The sequence below is a fragment of the Meriones unguiculatus genome, chromosome 3 (genome assembly GCF_030254825.1).
Source record: "Meriones unguiculatus strain TT.TT164.6M chromosome 3, Bangor_MerUng_6.1, whole genome shotgun sequence".
Taxonomy (NCBI): Eukaryota; Metazoa; Chordata; class Mammalia; order Rodentia; family Muridae; genus Meriones; species Meriones unguiculatus.
Genome location: NC_083351.1, coordinates 90,677,367 through 90,696,002, shown reverse-complemented (window position 1 = coordinate 90,696,002; position 18,636 = coordinate 90,677,367). Strand labels below are relative to the sequence as shown.

The 18,636-nt window shown below is 45.5% G+C and overlaps 1 long non-coding RNA gene across 1 annotated transcript; it reads right to left on the bottom strand.

The window, feature by feature from the left end:
* Positions 1 to 5,929: 5,929 nt before the first annotated feature.
* LOC110555716 (uncharacterized) lies at positions 5,930 to 9,057 on the bottom strand. The gene is made up of 3 exons (XR_002476844.2): positions 8,745 to 9,057; positions 8,326 to 8,524; positions 5,930 to 7,255 (listed from the first exon to the last, which is right to left on the bottom strand). It is a non-coding gene; the product is annotated as an uncharacterized LOC110555716 (long non-coding RNA).
* Positions 9,058 to 18,636: the final 9,579 nt, after the last annotated feature.

Genomic DNA, 18,636 nt, shown 5'->3' with positions numbered 1-18,636 from the left:
TAAACTGAATTTGCTCTTTTTTTCTTCCTATAAATTTGTTCTTTTTGATGATCATGTTTTACTTAGGCACATGAAGTGAAATTAGAATCCTGCTAAATAGCTTGGTTGTCTCACCCACATCCTCGCTCACCTTGAAATTGCCTGCCGTCTGTTAAGTCCTTTCGTGCTTGTCAGTTCTCTGCTGGTACAGCAAGCGTCAGCTCCAGAATCACCAGACGCATGCTGAAACTTTGAGGCCTCCTTACTTAGCCTTCTGTCTGGTCCTGAACAAGCTTGCTAGGCAAATGGCATTTACAGCAACATGGATGGGGGTTCCTTTGCCTGAGGTTTTTTGAGGCAGGACAGGAGCAAAGGGAAATAGGATGTAGAACTCTGGGCAGCCAAGGCACATCAACGGCCAGAGGAAATAAAAGGCAAAGTCCAAGACACTCTGAGACAGTCCTGGGGAAGACATGCTGTCTAGCCTGCTTCTTCTGGAAAACTAACAACCTTCATTATGCCCAAGAGAGCTGTTGATGGCAGGAAGGGCTGGAAGGACTCCCACCGTCCCCACAGCGAGAGGCACTGCTTGGAGGCAGGGTCTCATTCAGCCCAGGCTGACCTCCAACTCTTAGCCTCTGATGACCCTAACCTGCTGACCCTTCCACTACTACCACCCAAGTACCTAGACTGAATGTGTGTGCCACCATACCAGCCTAACTTTTCAATTTTCTTGATAAACAAACACATGGCATTTTCTATAAGTTTCTGTCATATTTCAAAATTATAGTTTATATAAATAAATGAAGATAATCATATATGTTGGTTGGCTTTCCATAACTGTGGCAGAAACTTTCCGAATCTTCTGGCCAAGCATGTGATGTCCGCGTCTACTTCTCATGAACATTTGTTCACTTGCTTGTTAGTCTGTTTCTTTAACATGAGTTCGAGGACCTGAACTCAGAGCATGTATGGAAAACACTTATTAACCACTCTATCGTCCCAAATTTTCATGTGTAATTTTGATTTTGCAAGTATATACATTAATGAAGATTATGAATAGGTAGTCTAGCCTCAAAGCAAAAGAGAGAGACGCAAAGGGACCTTGGTCCCAGTGTTCCTTTCAAAGCCATGCCCTTAATAACTGAACTTCTCCCACTGAGCCCTACCTCCTAAGCATTCTATTTCCTTACAATATTGTCATAGGCCAGAGGACAAGCTCTTTAATACACGGGTCTTCAGAGAGTACGCAAGATCTAAATTGTACCATTTTGCACACTGATATAATGGGTGGGTTGTTTGTTTGTTTGTTTGTTTGTTTGTTTGAGACAGGGTCTCACTATGGATTCTTGACTGGCCTGAACCTTGCTATGTACACCAGGTGGACCTCAAATTCACAGAGGTCTCCCTGGCTCTGCCTCGCAAATGCAAGTATTAAATTGAGTACCACTACAACCAGCCCTTTATTAATGAAATGTTCTTCCACCTTCTTTGTCCTTTGTTTGCCTTGTCATGGTCCTTTCTTTGTTCCCCTACTCCTTGTCATCATTGATCGTCACATCCTAGCAATTCATACTAACAGTCTCCCACAGTTTTCTGCACATTGCATAACCATGAATATACCCATTTAAAAGACTGCGTGAGCATGTTCCTGTGAACATAATACACAATTGAATCATATTCCACTTTCCTGCATCTTGTGTTCTTCAATCATGCAAACACTAGGACTTTGCCACTTGAATTGTGCAGCAGTGAAAACTCTTATCTATGGGTTCTGTAAAGTAACTGGGGGGTTGGTACTGGAAAATGGGTTCCTCAGAATGGGAAACACAAATAAATAGCACTAATGAGTTTTTATTTTTGAAATATTGCAAAAGTTTGTAGAAATTGCCATTAGAAATAGTAATTCATGAGAGAGTGCCCTTCTCTCAGTATCTCGAGCACTAAAGTGCTGCTCTTTTAATCTGGGGGACAGAAGGTGGCACCCCATTGTTCCTTCAATGTGGTGGCATTTCATTTGCTTGTTGATTAGGTTTCTTCATCTACAAAATGCTTATCTATGCCCACCAATCATTTTGCCTTGTTTGCTTTTGTTTTGTTTTGAGATTCAGCTTCATTAGCCTAGATTGGCCTGTATTTTCTATGTGGCCAAAGATGACCTTGAATTTCTCGCTTAAAGCCTTTACCTTTTTGCGCTGAAGTTACAAGTGTTAGGGTCAACGCCAGGACTTCCTGCATACTAGGTGAGCACTGTTCCCATTCAGGTGTTACTGCGCCTCTAGCCCCATCTCGCTATCCGTTTTCCTACAGTAAGCCATCACATTAAAATATACAGACTACTTAGGCATTGGAAATATAAAGTCCTGAATTGCTATTCTTACTAGAAATCTAAAGGGAAGGGAAGGTCAGATTCATTAAACACTCATTATCAAGTCTAAAAAGCTTGAAGCTATAAAGAGGAGAAAACATATTTGTCTATAGGAAAGTAAAAATCTTTTAGGTGGCAAAATGGACAATGAGCAGAGTAGCTTTGGCAGCTTTTCAAGTCTAAATGATCATTTGGCTGCAGCTAGGAAAATGGATTTGAGAGGTGACAGGAGATGGCCCGGAGATGAAGTGGAAGATGGCCTCTGTGGCCATCATGATAAAGGACATGGACAAATAGAATGCATGGGTCTTGCACATTGGTTGGATGTAATGAGACTTGGAACATCTGAAAATATGTCTTATATGGCTCATTTGTCTTAACCAACACTTATTTATCATGGACTAGATAAAGAGAATACAAAACCTAAAAGCTGCTGAGCTGGTTCTATTAACAACCAAATTTCCCTAAGCAGCAAGGACAGCGTGTGTGGAGCCTCGTCTCCAGGCATTGGGTTCCTCCCCTGTGCCTTTCCAGATGGCTGGGTAGATTATCAGGTATAATGTTTCCTAGCACAGGACTTGGTACAGAGGGGAGCCTTGATGTGTCTCAGCTTTCGCCTCCTCCAGTCTTACGTCTTTCACCAGACTAGACCCATGGAAAATGTCATGCTTATCCTGGAGCAGTGATCCCAACCAGTCTTAATTGCCCATAAAACTGTTTTAAATGGATAGATTTCTTGGGCCCTACTCTCGGGGACTAATTTTGCTGATCTGGTCTCGGTTTCAGGAACTGTGTTTGTATCAAAATACATGGGAGACCCTGATGCTCAGTTAGTCGTGGAACCCTGTTCCCTAGAAGGAACAGAAAAGAATGAGGAGAACCCACAGAAACAGAGTCTGTTGTTTAGACTTAAGAGGAATGGAAGGGATGCTCTCTTCAGGTACAGCCCAAGAAAGTCCAACTCCCAGGGTGTAAGAGATCAGCCTTGGAAGATTAGCCAGCAAAGGCAGGGGACGTCCTCTGCCTGTCAGAAAGGAAGGGAAGGAGAGAGGGAAAAGGAAGTGTCAGCAGGGTTAAGTAAGGGAAGGGCCTTAAACGCTGCCGGAGGAGTGTGGGCTTCATCACACAAGCAATGGAGGCTCATCAAAGGTTTCTAAGCAGGCTGGTAACCTGCTAAGAGCTTGTCTTAGTAACTTAGTGAAGCAACGCTGGCAGCAAGGTTGAGAATACACTCTACAGAATGAGGGATTGTCTTTGCTCTAACTGTGATTATCCAAACAGCTTTATTTGGAAAACATACCGCTTCAGTGAGCCTGAACTCCATCCAAGGCAAGTGGAGTACAAACAGGAGATCTAAGTAACAAAGGGCAAGGATCAGAGTGGCCAATTTACTTTATGCTACAACTCCTGGTTGACAGCTTCAAACTTGCAGGATTTTATTGTAAAATTAATTAACACTTTCCTTTCAATAAGATCTTACATTATATCATCTTAGAGGTGAGATCAGATGTCCCCCTCGACACCCCCCCCAAAAAAACCCTAAGTGAATTTTATACCCAGCGTTGTTGATACTGAGGAAAGCACAACAAAAAGGTCCTTTTTCATTTGGTACAGCTGAATAGCATCACTCCATATCCGTGACAGAAGAACCAAAAGCAGCCAGTGTCCTTTTCACAAAGTACTTTAGCTGCAAGATTGCAGAGCAGTGTACAAGCCCCCAGGGATATTTGGGGGCCAAAAAAAAAAGCTGAAATTCATGTGCCCAGCCAAGGAAATACAATGGCACCCACAGGCTGCTCCATTGCTGGAGACATTGCTGTCTGCAGAAGACAGGCAGGAGGCATTGGTTAGGAAAGATTTGCTGTCCCGGGCTGACAGAGGAGATGGGCAGTCCCCAGTCAGCTGGACGATCGGACGAACATTTATAATACAATATTGGGTAACCCCCACCTCACCCTAAACACCATGAGGAAAAACTGTAGACCAGGCACAGGGCTGAGCCTCAGACAAGACCTGGACAAGGACAGGCGGGGGTACTTCAGGAAGAAGCCCAAGTTGATTCCATCAGCTCTGACTTACACAATCCTCCCTTTGAATATATCAACTGTAAAGAAGAAAATTTATTAACTTATTTATAAATTTATTAATTTATTAACTCTTGCAATGGAGTCTTTCTTCTAAAATAATCACCTGCATGTTTGCGGCAAAAAAAAGATCAGGAAAGCAAAAAGCATACAAATGACCTACAGGCTGCCAGTGGCAGTAAACATGGCTGAGATTATAAAACTTGTTTAACATTCATCATGCACACTCAAAAAGATAGGGCAAGTGAGTTTGAAAAACATGAGGTTATGTCCATTCTTATAACCTGTTCTGTTTTAATGGTGTAGCCATTTGAGAATTGGAGCAGCCAGATCTGCCCACTTGTTACTGTTGAGTACAAGCTTCTAGGTGTGGGTTGTTTACTTGCTATTCCTTTTTTTTTAACTAATTTTTGGGAGTGTCTCAGTAGCTGACTCGGAACTCTTGATCCCCCTGCCTCTTCTCAGGCCCCCCAGTGCTGGAATTATAAACCATTACACCTGCCTCTTCTCTCTCTCTCTCTCTCTCTCTCTCTCTCTCTGTGTGTGTGTGTGTGTGTGTGTGTGTGTGTGTCTTTGTCCTTTTGGTTTTTCTCTCCCTTTCTTTCTTCTTCCAAGTGCAGGCTAATCTTGAATTCAAGTGGAATTCTGCTTCCTCAGTGCTAGGATTATAGATGTATGTTACCATGTCCAGGTTCCGAAGAGCCTAGGCTAGGACTTACTTGGTTTCAGACATCCCTCGGCCCCTGCCTGCTGCAGGGCATGGCTGGCATACCCGGCCTCTACCCTGAACTCTCCATGCTAGGGTCATGGGCTTCCCTTCACTATGCAATCCAGATATTTTGGTACCCCCCTCCTCTGCTCTCCGCTTTATCTGTATCTCTCCTCCTCTTCTCCTTCTCCTCCTTCTCTCTCTCCTCTCGCCGTACACACTTCTCTCTCTCCCTCCCATCCTCCCTCCTCCCTGTATGGTTACCAAGAGCTATTTCCAATAAACCTACATTTATGTACTATAACTTCATCTTGGAATTAGCTCATTCCATTTTAATCGGAACCCAGGGCTTTACCCATGCCACACAAACACACTACTGAGATACATCTCCAGTCCCTAATATTATTTTTTAGTAAATTCCTTTTAATATAGTTTCTTTAAAAAAAAAATGTATGCACAGATGAAGGTGGAGGGAACAGGACTGCCTTGGTGTATTCAGGCACCTTCCTCTTTTTGTTTGAGATAAGGCCTCTCATTGGCCTGGAACTTCACTAAGCCAGCAAGTGAGCTGGCCAGCCAGCTGTAGGGATCCTCCTGCCTCTGCCTCCCATCTCGCCATCACCAGGATTAAAGTGGGTATCACCAAGCTTTTTATGTGCGTTCTAGAGATCCAAACTCAGTACCCCATATTATGAGTCAAGCACTTTACAAACTGAGCCATCTCTCCAGCCCTACTTCCTTTAAAATAAAAATTGAAATTTAATAAAAGTCAGAGTTATAACATATAAATTACTTAAGCATGTTCTACTTTAATAACATTCACAAAAAATTCTGTGAAATTAATTCCATTACTGCAAATATGTCACTCATAAAGGGGTTGCATGTACCCCTAAGAACATTTCCTATTTCATTAAACAATTCTCCAGTTTTCTTCTTCTTCTGATGTCCATCCTCTTTGCCTTTCTGGATGGGGATTGGACGTTTTAGTTAGGGTCCTCTCTCTTGCTTAGTTTCTTTAGATGCACAGGTTTTAGTGGGTTTGTCCTATGTTGTATGTCTATATGAGTGAGTATATACCATGTGTGTCTTTTTGCTTCTGAGACAACTCACTCAGGATGACAACCTAGGAACCTACCACAGAGGGCCTCTGGAAGCCTCTGCCTTTCAGACTATCAAAGCAGATGCTGAGCCTGATGGGCAACTGTTGGGCAGAGTGAATGGAATTTTAGGTAAGAACTGGGAAATAGTAAGAGTTGGAGAGGACAGGGTCTCCACAAGGAGAGCAACAGAACAAGAAAATTTGAACATAGGGAACTTCCCAGAGACTCAGACTCCAACCAAGGACTATTCATGGAGATAACCTAGAACCCCTGCACAGATGTAGCCCAGGGCAGTTCAGAGTCCAATTGGGTTACATAGTAATGTGAAGAGGGACTGCCTCTGATATAATCTGATTGGCCTGCTCTTTGATCACCTCTCCCTGGGGGGAGCAGCCTTACCAGGCCACAGTAGAGGACAATACAGCCACTTTTGATGTGAACTGACATACTAAGATCAGAAAGGAGAGGAGAACCTCCCCTATTAGTGGACTTGGGGAGTGGCATGCAAGCAGAGGGAAGAGGGAGGGTGGGATTGGGATGGGAGGAGGGAGGGGCTTATGGGGGGATGCAGAATGAATAAAGTGTAATTGATGAAAAAAAAAAAAAAAAAAAAAACAATTCTCCAGCAGACTCTGCAGTTTTTCTCCATTTCGAGCAGCACTCCAATAAGCATCATCACAGGTGATTTTCACATGATTGTCCAATTATATCTGCTTAAGATGAACTCTCAGGATTTGACAGGCAGGCAACTCCTGGCCCACAGTAATCTTCCTCATTGAGGAAGCTACTGGCTTCGCCTGCCCAGTGTCCAGCCCTACCCTTCCCCCATTGCAAAAAAATGTGATGGGAGAGAGGAAGGAACTTCCGGGCTTCCAATTGTCTTCCTGTGAGGGCAATAATCACCCCATCCCTAAGCAGGTGACATCAGCCAGTCAGATGTAGGAGGAGAGGTGCTCAGTGTCTGAGACTGGCTAAGAGATGGCTCATGACCCAGCTGACTCCAAGAATGTTAGATCTGTGGGAAAGGAGAAATAAGAACGTGAGAGAAAGTTGTTGAGTTAAATCAGTTTTTATGCAAAAAGTATATTAATGCTGGCAGGCAAAGGGCAACACAGTATACAGGAGTCCAAAGTAAAGGCTTCTGCCAGACAGAGTGAGGTGTCTTCCCTTAACAATATCCAAGGTAAGGGGAGGTCCTGAGCCAGAAAGAAGCAGACTTAGTTAATGTGTGACCTTGCTGCGTGACAGAGGTAAGGAATGGGGCCCGCAGGGCTTGGGCTCTGTGATGAGGGTTACAGGGCTGGGCTATGTGATGAGGGTCACCCTTTCTTTGGCTGGGGCTATGTGATGAGGGTTACAGGGGTTGGGCTCTGTGATGAGGGTCACCCTTTCTTTCAGTCAGGGAATAGGTCTTGGCTAAGGTGTGACCTAAAGGACATTAGAGCTGTCAGTCTGCCCCCTCACCCTATTCCCTGACGTGGGGCAGGGTGGGATGGGTATGGTTTTGCTGTGCTTACCTTCTCTGCTTAGGCCCCAAAGAACCTGAATCTAACAAGAAAAAGCCAGGGCTAGGCCTTGGGCCGGAACCATAAGAAAAGAAAAAAGAGAGACCTCCTTTTTCTGGATCTGCCCCCAATAAAGATGGAGGTGCTGTCAGCATGCCCGAGCCTATGGCAGACTCTCTATACCCTCTGTTACTCACTGTCCTGTGCTACATACAAGAGTGAAACACCCTAAGTCCGGAATCACTTTGCCCCTTTAAGCTACCAGTCACCAACAGGAAGCTAAAAGTACCTGAAAGGCGGCCTAGGCCAGAGCTCTGACCTTCGTTCAGGCAGCTCTGAATGTGGTGCTGAGGGAAGAGCTCAGATGTTACCTAAACTTCATTCTTTGCCTCCCTGTGAAGAAGTCTTGTAATGCGAAGGACCATGCCAAGAGATTGGGTGTTAAAACTAGATTTTAAAACACATAAACGAGGAACAAGAGCTCTCAGTAAAGACGGAGGTGCAGTCAGCACACCTGAGCCTCTGGGGACCCTTCCCAACCAAACCACCACACCTGCTGTCCTGGTTCAATCCCTGTTACCTCCTGTCCTGTGCTTTACGCTCACCCAGCAGAGAACTTGACTACCACGCAGGAAGCTCTGGATAGGATCCTCAGAAACCAGGCGTGGAGCGCATGCCTGTAAACCCAGCAACTCGGGAATCCGAGGCAGGAGATCAGCAGCTCAAGGTCATCCTCCGCTACAGGGAGAGCTTGAGACAACCCTGGTCCCTACGTGACTCTGTCCAAAAATAATTATAGTAGTAGTAATGATAAAACAGAAAAGATTAATAAGAGCTCACTTCATACAGAGTGTGACCAAATCAGCTTTTCTCCCAAGACTTTTTAGGAAATTAAATTTACAGTGTTTTAAAGGAAACATTTAGGAAGCAACAGCCAACAGTTAATGTTTATCTCAGGGTGGAGCCGCAAGCAAATGAAGAGAAATCTACAAATCGAACCTGAAAGTGCTGCTTGCTCAGCTGTGACCTAGACCGCAGCACGAAGAACCAGTTGTTACTGTAGAGCCTGGGGATTAGCTGCCATGGCTTTGGAGTCGGGCAACGCCGGAGCTAATCTCAGTGCTGCCGCAGAACAGGCGAGTTAGTTAACCTCTGTCAGCATCAGTTTCCTCATTGCTCTGGCTTGGATCATGAATGCCCGCCCCCGCAAAGCAACGAGTTAGAGGCTTGACTCCCCAGCCTGGCGCAGTCCTTAAGGAGTGAAGCTTAGCAGGAGGTCCTGACATCGTCAGCGCTGTGCCCTCAAGGCCTGTGAGACCCTGCCCTTTCCTTGTTCTCTCCTTGCTCCCAGGGGTTTTGTTATTTAGTTATTTATTTTCTTTTTAGTGGGAAGGGTCATGGAGCAGGTTTAGAGGCCAAAGCACAACTTCATGGAGTCAGTCCTCTCCTGAGAATCAAACGCAGGTTCTCCGGGCTTGCCTAGCGTGCATCTTTCTCAGTGAGCCCTCTAGTCAACCAGCCCGTTCCCCAACCCCCTGGCATTTACTGTTGTGTGCCCTCACCACAGCGAGTCCCTCACCAGAGACTTAACAATGAAGCAAAGTGACTATGAAGAAAACGGAGGGCTGAAATAAATCTTTTTCTCCCCTAATTATCTCAGATATTTTGTTAAAATGGCAGAAAGCTGACTAACACAGAAGCCTTAAAGATGAGGTAATAAAATATTATTATATAAAATCCACAGAAATTCTAGAAGAATTATATGAAAACAAAATGCCCACGTTCTACTTTCAAACTGAAGTCCTGGGTTGGAGATATGGCTCAGCAGGTAAGAGCGCTGGCTGCTGTTGCTGAGGACTGGGGTTCCGTTCTCACCACCCTCATGGTAACCCACAATCATCTGTAACTCCAGTCCCAGGGACTCTGGTGCCCTCGTCAGGCCTTCATGGCCACTGCAGGCATGTGGTGCAGACACACATGCAGGCAAACACACACATACACACAAGCATATGTTTAAAATAAATAAAAGATTTTATTTATTTTAAACATATGCTTTATTAAATAATTTTAAAAATAAACAAATACATTAAGGTGATGCTCCTCTAAGGAGCCCACACCCTCATTTTCCAGTGTGACCCCTTTCCTTCCTGCACTTTCCTCTTTATCGTAGCATTTAAAGTCTCTTAGCAAACTCCAACTCTGCTTCAAAACAATAAATATATTAAAACTATTTATAGTTAATCTTTTTGGTTTTCATTCTGTCTTGATTCTTGAGACAGGGTCTCTCTATTGCAGACCCCGGCTGTCCGGAAGCTCACTCGTGTGGGCCAGGCTGGCCTTTCACAGAGATGCCCCTGCCTCCGCTGGGATAAAAGGCATGCAGCACAACACCTAGCTATCTATCTTCAGGCTCCTACATTTCTCTACGGGCATATTCTTTCCAAAACATAGATAATATGTGGGATAGATGTATATGTGTATATGTGTTATGTTATACATTACATGGTATTAGTATGTATTCTATCCTATTGTATATTGTATATTGGACACGGGCTATCTCCAGGCACATGTATGCCATAGCACATAGAGGTCAGGGGGCAGGCTTAGAGACCCACCCTCACTTTCCACCTTGTTTAAAACAGCATCTCTGTTGTTCACTGCCGTGCATGCCGAGAGAGCTGAAACCTGCCAGGGGTTCTCCTGTCTTGCCTCATCTCCACTTAGGAATGCTAGGGTTACAGATGTTCAAGCTAAGTGTCTGCCTTTCACATAGGTTATGGGATTTTAACTCGGGTCCTCGCGCTTGCAGGTAAGCTCTTTTACACGCTGAGCCGTCTCCCAGCCCACGTGCTATTATTAAGGCTTAAGTGCAACTCTGTCTTGAAAAACCCCACACTACCTCTTAGCTGTACATGGTGCAGTACACTTAGAAAGTGGTTTTGCATCAATTTTTCACTTGGTCCTACAAGGTCACTACAAATGGAAAAAAAACAATCCAGGCATTTCTGCCTTCATTTTGTATCTATCTCCTTTAAGCAACTTACTTTCTGTGTTTGCAACGTCCTGTTCCCCCACAGCTAAATGGTACTTAAAGATCTCCAGTCATTGCCCCAACTTGTAGTCAGCCACTTTGGATTCCAGGAACAACAAGACTGATAAACTCATTTACGTTTAGAGTTCAACAGGAATGCCTAAGGACAGGCACCATTACCATACCATCCCCAAAAAGTGAGGTCAGCGCATTTTAACAACAAAACTAGTTCTGCGGTACTCAGCAGGTACACTCACTATGAGGAAGGATGCGCCCTGAGCCACATGGAAGACAGAGTGTTCACTGACATGAAGTAGAACTTTAAGCAGACTAAAGCTCAGATTTTGAATCATTTGTGGCAGCTAAAATACTATTTGTTGGTAAGCCCAAGTCTTCTGCTTCCCCACAGACTGGGAGCTCCTGGGAAGAGGACAAGAATTCAGAGACTTACCAACCTGACAAGCAAGTTTGTTCGTGTGACTCTGTATTTCACTGCAGCAATTTGCAATAAGGAACACTGACCTGGGTGGCGCAGAACCACCTCGCAGGCTGTTGAGCACCCTGTTTCGCTCACAGCAAAGGCACACGGAGACCCAGGTTTAGGAGCAAATGGTACTTGGTGAGTATGGAATCAGCACTCGTCACGTAGCCTCCCTCTGGGCACTTTTCTCACGCTCCTGGTATTCTGCCACCTCCCACCATCAATTCAAAATGTTTTCCTTCAACGCGCTGATTGTACTCACTCATTTACACCGTGCTGCTTTCTTGTAGACACACCAAGGTTACTTGGTTGACCTTTGTGAATGAACACGTTTTCCTCAGCACGGTCACCTCGGATCTGAGGGTGAGTCATTGGTGTTAACACTGCTCGTTCACTCTTATCCACTTTTAAATTGAGTGTGACCGGCCGCCTCAGAGAGATGGCTATCTGAATTTCCCCTGAATTTAGCCTCCATGCTTTTGTGAACCATGAGGAAATTCCATCCGTGCTCAAATTAACATGCTGTCATGCAGTCCAGCAAATGCTTATTTCTTAAGGCGTGTGTGACTAATGGCAGGTATTTTGGCACGATTAGCTGCCTATGTGGTGTGTCCTTTGTGCCATTCTCTTGACTTCTGATTGTTCAGTGGGAGCCTTTACTTGCCTTTCATCACTGGAGCTCGGATAGAGTGAGCTTAGTTCAGAGGTCACAATGGTCCTAGGAACGATGGACTCACAAACTGAACCACCAACCAAAGAGCAAGCATGGACTGGACCTGGGTCCCCCACACATATGTAGCTGATGGGCAGTTTGGTCTTCACAAGGGTCCTAGAACGGGGTCTACCTCCGATGTGGACTCTTGCTGGCTTTTGGATCACTTTCCCCTAGATAGGCTGCCTGGCCTGGCCTCAGTGGAAGAGGATGTGCTTAGCCCTGATGCGATTGATGTGCCAGAGCAAGTTCATATGGGGAGGGCTCCCCTTTTCTGAGAAGGGGAGAGGGAAGAGGGGGAGAAGGGAAGGAGGGTGGGAGCGGGAGGAGAGAAGGGAGGGGGCTTCAATAGAGATGTAAAAGTGAATAAATAAATAAATATTTTAAAAAAAAGATGGTCCTAGATGTTATAGGTGAGGTAGAGGAAGGGAGGTTGGATACCCACAGTCACAGTACCGTTGTGCTCACGTGGACCTGTCATGTATGTTGTGATTTTCCAAGATCGTTAAATGAAAAGGCAGCAATCCCAGACTCAAGCTTCGTCATGTGAGCCTCCGTCATTCAGCACCCAATGGCTGCCAACTATGCTGACATTTCAGTGGCTTTCTTGAAACAGCCGCTGCCCTCAAATCTAAAGGATCAGAGCTGAGCACCCAGGTGCCTGGGCACATCTAAGCCCCCTGGGGGAGGGGTTGTTTTGCTTTTGTGGTGTTTGTGTGTGTATATGTCTGTGTGTGTGTGTGTGTGTGTGTGTGTGTGTGTGTACATGTTCACTGATGTATGTGTTTGAATATGTACGGAGGATGCCAGAGACTGATGTCTGGTGTCCTCCTCAATCATCCTTCACCTTAGTGACTCAGGGTTTCATTGAGCCCGGAGCTCAGTGATTCAGCTATCCAGATGTCCAGCAGGGTCCTGGAATCCTCCTGTCTCTGCCTTCCCAGCCCTGGGATTACAGGTATGCCCCTCTCCACCTAGTTGTTTTTTGTTTTTTGTTTTCCGTGTGATATCTGTGGATCTAAATTCAGGTCTTCATGCTTTCACAGCAAGCACCTTATCCGCTGAGCCATCTCTCCCAGCCTCTGATTCAATTCCTCCACCACATACCCCACGGATGGCTCGGCCGAGGCTCAGTCACAGAACCAGTAAAGCTTGAGGAGCATCTACTCGGAAGGGGAAGAAACCATGCCAGCTGCTCATCAGAGGGGAGCACCTGTGTGTGAGGCAGACGGAACATTGTTTTATTTTCCTGGTGGTTCTTTCTATCTGCTGGAAGGGTTCCTTCTGTTCCCTCTTCTTGCAAAGCCCAGTGGCCCTTTTTAAAAACTGTAGTTTAAGGTGTTTCAGAGGGTGAGAGTGCAGCTGTTCTTCCAAACTCCCAAAGTTCAGTTCCCAGCACCTGTGTTGGGGGGGGTTCTCAACCATATAACTTTCTCCTCTGACCTCCAGGGGCACCTGCACATACCTACACATACACACAAACACTAACACATAATTAAAAATAAAAACGAATATATATATAATATGCATCATACGAAATTTATCATCAAAAATACTATACTGAATTTATTGTACAAAAATGCAGGATGTGTCATCCATTGGCTCATTATCCTTGCCCAGGGAACATTCAAGTCTTTCTCACATTGCTTTAGTTTAGTACAAATACTTCCAAAGCATCTACCCTCTTTTGCTGATGAACTGTTGCATCCTTTACCACCCCTCCACCAAAGTCACTTATTCAGAGAACCCTTCCAAACCCAGGACCTAGAACCCTGTCATGTCTGAGCAGAGCCTCACATTACCATGTGCTACGGCTGTTCCTTGGGCATCTGTCACCCTCAGTTGGACTGTGAGTCCCATGAGGGCAGCAGCCAAGTGGGGAACGGTGGTTCCTGACGCTTCCTAATGCTTCCGCCCCCTAACACAGTTCATGCTGTGGTAAAGCTATTTCACTGCCACCTACAGCTGTGATTTTGCTACTGTTATGAATAATAATGTAAATATCTGATATGCAGGACAGCTGATAGATGACCCCAATAGGGGTCATGACCCACACGATGAGAACAGCTAGCCTAGAGGAATGTGGGGCCAGGAATGGTGTAATCGCAGCAATCCGCATTCCATAAGGTATTAAATGAAGAGTGAATTAAAATGCAGTCCTTTCTGCAGTCCACCTGTAGGAAATCACTTAATTCTGTGTTGGCTTAAATTCCTTAGGAAAAGTTAGATCAGTAATGACGGGGGTGTTTTGTTTTGTTTTGTTTTGTTTTGTTTTTGTCTTTTCTCAAATACAAAAGCAATTTTCCCACAAAAGCCGACATTGCCTATTCAACTATAAATAATAAATTCCCCTTTGAGTTTGCTCTTCTAAGGTTTCAATCTATTGAACCTAAGAAACTGCTCAAGCATTTTGTTCTGTCTGCAAACTAACACAAAGTGGAACCTCTTTTGCACAAGCTGGCCTGCCTGATGCCACCACATCTGCAGAGAAGGCCTCCTTCTGGAGTTAGTGGTGGAGTCTGAAGATGGATTTCCCTAGAAACTGAGGGTATCTCATCTGCCCCAATCTAGGGAGACTCAGCCAGGAGGCCCCAGCTATAAGGCCAGACAGGGTGATCCTGAAAAGACCTAGAGCCTGTAGTGATTTGAATGAGACGTCTTTAATATTCCAGGGAATTTGAATAGTTAGTCTCCAGGTGGTGATGCTGTTTGGGAAGGCTTAGCCTGTCATTGTAGGTGAGTGGCAAGAGCACCATTTTGAGTGTATTCTCTCTGCTTCCTGCATGCGTTCTGAGATGTGAACCCTCAGCTTCTGCTCCAGCCACCACGTCTGCTACTAGCTGCCACACTTCCCTGCCATGATGGTAACAGACTCTTCTCTGGAGCCATAAGCCCAAAACAAACTCTTTCTTCTAGAAGTTGCCATAGTTACAGTGTTTTAGCGCAGCAATAAAAAAAGTAAGTAGTACATTCAGCCTGATTCAGCAGGAAAGCTGGCATTTACCTGGCTTTCAACCGTGAGGCAGCACTCATAATTAGGGATTAACAGCAGTAGCGACAGCACCCCAGTTCTCCAGAGGAAGAGGAAGCACAGAACACCAGGCTGTCCATGGGGCCAGTTGGAAGCAGGCCAAATTTAGCATTTATTCTTGGGACGTGAGGTGGTCAATCTTGCCAGTCCACCCGATGGGACCTAGAGTCACCTAGGAGACAAGCCTCTGACATTTATGTGGTTGAGTTTCCTGACCATAGAAGTGCTCACAGCGGGTGGGCGCTGTTTCATAGGCTTGGGGGGGGCAGACTGAGTGAAAAGGAGGGTGGGAGCTGAGCACCAGTGTTCTCCTCTCTCTGCTTCCTGACTGTGGATGAAATGTGGCTTCGAGTGCCTGTGGCAGGTTTTCCCGCCACGATAGTCTGTACTCCCAAACTATGAGCCAAAGCAAACATTTCCTCTGCTTGCTTTTGTGAGTTGTTTGCTCACAGCCACAAAGGAAGTAGCAGTGCCAAACCTTTGTTCCCCTTCACTGAGTAGAGGCCACCTACATTATGATGGCACCATTGACACCATATACACAAAGACTTTCTCTGGTCATTTTTTTTACCGTGTACAAAGTCATAGGAAGTGGGAAGACTTACAGCTTATGATCACAAGACCCTGGCGTACTTGACATTTAATCATCCAGGCTGTACATTAACCTTGTAGCTCTCTGAGAAGTGGCCTCTCATGAAGTCCAAGACAGCGCTGGTCTCATACACACACACACACACACACACACACACGAGCATGCTGTGAACAGGACCAAGCATCTCACAGAGGTCCCATCTCCAACTGTTAACCCACCCTCGCTTTCTATGGAGTTTCTCTTGACTGTCAGGAAAGCTAGGGTTGGGAGCCCACTGCCTCCAAGTGTAACCTCTGGTAGATCTCCCAGGACCGTTCCAAAGCTCGTCTGTCCCCACCCTCCTCACAAAGAACGTGATGAAGAACACACTAATCTCCTGGATCAAAGGTAGGAACAGAACGAAGTGCAAAAGGGCTCCCACTGCAGGATCTGCGCGTGCTGGGATAACTCCTCCAGCTCTTGGCCCAGGAAGTGATGAAAGACCCAGAGACGCCTGCTGTGAGGTCACCGTCGAAACCTCTACCCACCTGTCCTTCACCATCACAGTGGGCAGCCGGGGTTGAGCCAAAGGTGCCAGGGACCAAAAGCCATCTCACAGTCCCATGTTTCCCATCTGTCTGCTGGGGTTCCCAGTTTTGCATATACAAATCTGCCTTTCATCACCTCTGCCACAGTTTCCCTGTCACAGCTAGCCTGTGACCCTCACCTCCTCTTTCCTAGGCCACAGCTTATTCACTTCCATGTCACAATCTAAACTCCCCCTGGAGCAGAATACAGCTCAGCTATACAGCTCCTAAAAACCTAAACCTTAGGATCTACCTCCTTGTAGAAAAAAAGTCTTTTGTTTTGTTTTGTTTTTGAATCTTCCCGGAGGGGCTGGTGGTGTAGCTCACTTAACCTGTGCAAAACCCTGGGCTTCACCTCAAGCACAGAGGTATAGTGGGGCACACCTGCAGCCCAGCACTTGGGAAAGAGATGAAGAAAGACCAGAAGGAAGGTCCTCCTCAGCTGTACAGTGAGCTCAAAACCAGCCGAGGCTATGTGAGACTCTGTTAGAAAGGAAGGAAGGACTGTGGGGAGAAGGCGGTTAGCAAGTGAGCTGTTGTTCTTTAAATTGACCCAGTGTCTTAGATTATAATTGCTTAACACTGTTCAAGGGGGGGATCTTACAATAATTTCTTTTTATTAAAAAAAAAAAAGTCACGAGCCAGGCATGGTGGCACCCACCTTTGACCCCAGCTCTGGGGAGGCAGAAGCAGATGGATGTCTGAGTTTTGGTCAGCCTTATCTACAGAGTGAGCTTCAGGACAAGCAGGGCTGCATAGAGAAAGCTTGTCTCAAAAAACCAGTCAATCAATCACTTAATCAATAAATGAAACATTAAAAAAGAATACTAAAAGAACAAAAATAAATTGAATAAAAATTTTAAAAATCATTACATTTATTATCCCACATTAATTTCTGATCTTTACAAAATATATCTCCCTACACAAAACCTTCTCATTGGGATTCCATTAAATTAAGGGATTTGTTGTCAAATCTTAATTTTGTTGGTTGAAGAATGGCTACCACTTGCGTCTGTATTTTACTTGCTCATTTTCCCCATTCCAGCGTGGATTTTATCAGAACGGCCTCACACAGGGACACAGTGTGTGTGGAAATGTCAGGAACATACTCTGGGTGCTGGAGAGATGGCGCAGTGGCAGAGAGTACTTGCTGAGTAGCCATGAGGACCTTAGTTTGGAAGCTCGTGCCCATGCGACAAGCCAGGTGTGGTCTCTCAAATGCCTGTGACACTAGTGGTGTTTGGAGCCAAGACAGGAGGATCGCTGAGGCTTCTCTCAGCCTGGCTGAAAAGCAGGCTCACAGGAAATAAGGGAGAGAGCAATAGAAGAGGACGCCCAATAACCTTCTCTGGTCTCCATCCATACTCTCACAGGCATACACACGAGCATGCACAGCGAGCTCGCGCACACACACTGCTCAGAGATCACAACCTCCAAAGAGGCACGAGACCCCTCTGGCCACTGAGGTGTTCACTCCTAACCCTTCCCTTTGGCCTATCTTTTCAGGGAAGATGGATGCCTTCAAAAGAAGACTAGTGATTTTAGCTAGGGGTCAGGTTGTTTAGTTTTGTTTTGTTTGCGAAAGCAATTCTTAAGGACCTCCATCTGTTCCCAGAGCCTTATTTATTCCCAACACTTGCATTTTAAACCATTTGCCATTGAAGTGGTACATTTTGAAGGGCTCACTTAAACTGCTAAAATTATGGAGCAGATGGAAGGGTGAGAAACGATCACGGAGGAAAAGCTGCACACTGAGCTGGCAGCTACCCTACAGCTTTCTCCAAGCTGATCTGAAAGCAAAGCTGGCTGGCGTTTGCTAGGATTAAGTCTCTCTGAGGGCACTGACTACTGGGACAGCAAGAGGACCAGTGTGCTTTGCTATTTTCGATCATCCGGCTCCAGCCACAGTCCCGAATGTGTCTGTGAACTCTGGTGGCCTGATGGGGAGGCAGCGGGACACTGGGGACACTGGCCTGGCCAGACCTTTCACAGTGTCATCAGTATAAACCTCACTGCTCCGTGCTTCAAAAGCATAAACCATTCCCAGTTTTCTGAGACAGCGCTGGATTGCTTTCCAGAGTGGTTGCACACATTTGCACTCCCACCAGCAGTGGAGGAGGGTTCCCCTTCTCCACATTCTTACCAGCGTGTGTTGTCCCTTGAATTTTTGATCTTAGCCATTCTGATCGGTGTAAGGTGAAATCTCAGGGTCGTTTTGATTTGCATTTCTCTGATGGCTAAGGACATTGAGCATTTCTTTAAGTGCTTCTCAGCCATTCGAGAGTCCTCTGTTGTGAATTCTCAGCTTAGCTCTGCACCCCATTTTTAATTGGATTATTTGATTTGTTGGTGTTTAATCTCTTAAATTCTTTGTATATTTTGAGTATTAGCCCTCTGTTTGATGTAGGGTTGTTGATCTTTTCCCAATCTGTCGGCTGCCATTCTGTTCTATTGACAGTGTTTCTTGACTTACAGAAG